The sequence below is a fragment of the Otolemur garnettii genome, unplaced genomic scaffold (genome assembly GCF_000181295.1).
Source record: "Otolemur garnettii isolate 467f Iridium unplaced genomic scaffold, OtoGar3 scaffold00002, whole genome shotgun sequence".
NCBI classification, from domain to species: Eukaryota; Metazoa; Chordata; class Mammalia; order Primates; family Galagidae; genus Otolemur; species Otolemur garnettii.
This window is the reverse complement of record NW_003852397.1, coordinates 49343867-49346822: the sequence shown is the minus strand read 5'-3', so window position 1 is coordinate 49346822 and position 2956 is coordinate 49343867. Positions and strand designations below refer to the sequence as shown.

Below are 2956 nucleotides of genomic sequence, written 5' to 3'. Positions count from 1 at the left end.
TTTTTTTTTTTTTAAAGAATGGGGCATTTCACTTTAGATGAAGAAATAGAAGAGATACTCTTTCTAGTGTTTTATACGAAGAAAAAAACCTACCAAGAAAATCTATTTCTACATTCTCTTATCACGTATTTCCCTATCTCTTTGTGCTAATATCTGTGAAGGCTCACGTGATAAAAATCCCTTGGTGAGTAGCAGGAGAGAGGTAAAGACTATAATTAGAGGGACTGATGATTTGAAAAATGAATTAGATACCCGTCATTTCATTCATTCTAAAGAGGTACTTAGAGATACGTAGCATGAGATAAACCGGACTCAAAATAAAGCAAAACTAAACAACTTTGGGTATCTGCTTTCCCTCTAGTCAGATCCTGGATTTGGTCCGCCAGTTCTAGCATTATCATTTTGTCTCAAATGTTAGAAGTGTTACTTAAAAACAAACAAACAAAAAAAGGATTCATATATTGTGTAGGTGATGGGATATTTAAACTGTGAAGTCCTTTTCAATACTTGTTTATTATTTGAGTTGCTCACAGAGTCAAACCTTAAGGGTCCACTCATCTTGCTTACTTCCTTTTTCTTTTGTTTTTGGCTTTTCAGCCAGGATTTATATCAACTGTGACTGCCAGAATTTGGCACAGTGGGTGAGGCAAATCTTATTTGAAAACCTGCCCAAGGCAGCCTGTGGGAGCTGCTACAACAGAAGCAGCTCCACTGGCGGTTGCCTTGTCCAGGTTCCCAGTCCCAGAGCGGGGCATCCCCAACAGAAAGAGGATGTGGTTCTGTGTTCCTCACCTCCAGATCCATGGAAAGTTCTCCTCCCACTCACCTAATGGGCACAATGTAAGGGTGGATAGCACACCCTCAGGGTGAAGGGCTCATCTGCAGCTGGAACTTTACCTAAAAAACTCAAACAATATAACCTAGTCATTTGTACTCTCATATTAATCTGAAATGGGGGAAAAACAAACAAACAAAAAAAACAACAGAAAAGTTCCCCTCCCAGTTGAACTAGTTTTCTGCAGAGTCCTCATGCTTGTCAACTGGTCACTGTTCTTGAGATAGAGAAATACTCAGTGAGGCCTCGAGGAAGCTGATGAGGAAGCAGAGGATGATGGTTGGCAGAGAGAAAAGAGGGAGGAGAGTCAAGCAGAAAGGAGGGACACCAGTAGCTCCTGGGGACAGCAAGCCAGAAAGAGGAGGGAGCTGGAGCTGTCTCTCCTCTGGCTAGTGTTCCACTTCCCACTTCTAGGTCTCGAGGCTAAGCTGAATTAGAAACCAAACTATTAAATAAAAAGCAAAGCCAGCTGGGATACACCCAGGCTATTCCAGTAGTACCTGAACACTTTTCTGATATAACAAGTTATTATTATTGATGAGCCTAAGGAAGCCCAGAGTCTTCAAGAAAAAGCAAATCTGTATTTTTATAACCTGTTCAAATAGCAAGGGAGTGAAGTGTATGATAAATTTTAAAAGATTTATGTGAGAAAAAAGATTTGATCAGGTGCAGTGGCTCATGCCTGTAATCCTAGCACTCTGGGAGGCTGAGGTGGGTGGATTGCCTGAGCTCATGAGATCAACCTGAGCAAGAGTGAGACCCCCTTTTCTACTAAAAATGAAAATTGCACTGTTAGGTTCTTGAACTTTCCTGGCAGCATGGCCCCCAACGCCAGTCTCCCTCCCACCTTGGAAGAAGAAACTAAGACTGCCTACTGCTTCCAGACCAGAAGACACCTCGAGCTGTCTGGGATTGCCAAAAATGAAAGAAAAAGAACAGCAGGAAGCAATTTGATGAAGTACAAAATAGACTTAATGAACAAGCCTGTGAGGAGATTTTGAAAGTAGAACAGAAATACAACCATTTTTTCAGAAGAGGTTAGAATTGATCACCAAAATCCCACATTTTGGGGTAACAACATTTGTCAACCATCCACAAATGTCCACGCTGTTTGGGGAGGAGGATGAAGAGGCAGTTGCATTATTTGACCAGAGTTGAAGTGACAGAATTTGAAGATATTAAATCAGGTGACAGAATAGATTTTTATTTTTATGAAAACCCTTACTTTGAAAATAAAGTTCTCTCCAAAAAATTTTATTTGAATGAGAGTGGTGGTCCTTCTTCAAAGTCCACTGAAATCAAATGGAAATCTGGAAAGGATTTGACAAAACATTCCAGTCCAATGCAGAATAAAGCCAGCAGGAAGAGGCAGCATGAGGAACCAGAGAGCTTCTTTACCTGGTTTCTGATGCAGGTGCAGATGCTTCTTTACCTGGAACTTTCTGATGCAGGTGCAGATGAATTAGGAGAGGTCATCAAAGGTGATATGTGGCCAAATCCATCATGGTACTACTTGGATCCTGATACGGATGATGAATAAGGAGAACAAGAAGATGATGATGATGAAGGTTTAGAAGATATTGATGAAGAAGGGGATGAGGATGAAGATGAATAAGATGAAGATGAAGGGGAGGAAAGAAAGGAGGATGAAGGAGAAGATTCCAACCTTTTAAAAAATTTTCTACAGTCCCTGGAAGCAAGTTGCAGTCTTTTTTCCCCCCTCTTGTGTTCAGTTACCCTGTTCTTGAGGTCTCTTTTCTCTACATCATGGTTCTCAACTTATTTTAGGGGGAAATTACCTTGAGCAGAATACAATGGGAAAAGAATCTCTACCCATTTCTATTCCAAATTCATTTTTATCCCTTCCTGTCTCAACAAAAACTATATGGAACCAACACCACGGAGCTCTGTGGGAAAAAAGAAAAATCTGCTCCCTTAGCTCTGATGGAAACTGGAGGGTGCTTAGGCCCCTGTGTAGTAGTGCATAGAATTCTAGCTCTTTCCCTCCTTTCTGTGTATATTGGGCTCAGAGAGTACACTATGCATCTGTGTGAATATGGACAGTTAGCATTTACCAACATGTACCTGTCTGCTTTCTCTTACTTAAAAAAAGAAAAAAAA

General features: G+C 40.7%; 1 pseudogene; it reads left to right on the top strand.

Moving 5' to 3' along the window:
* LOC100950464 overlaps positions 1-2956 on the top strand; it is a 15581-nt pseudogene that overhangs the window by 2212 nt on the left and 10413 nt on the right.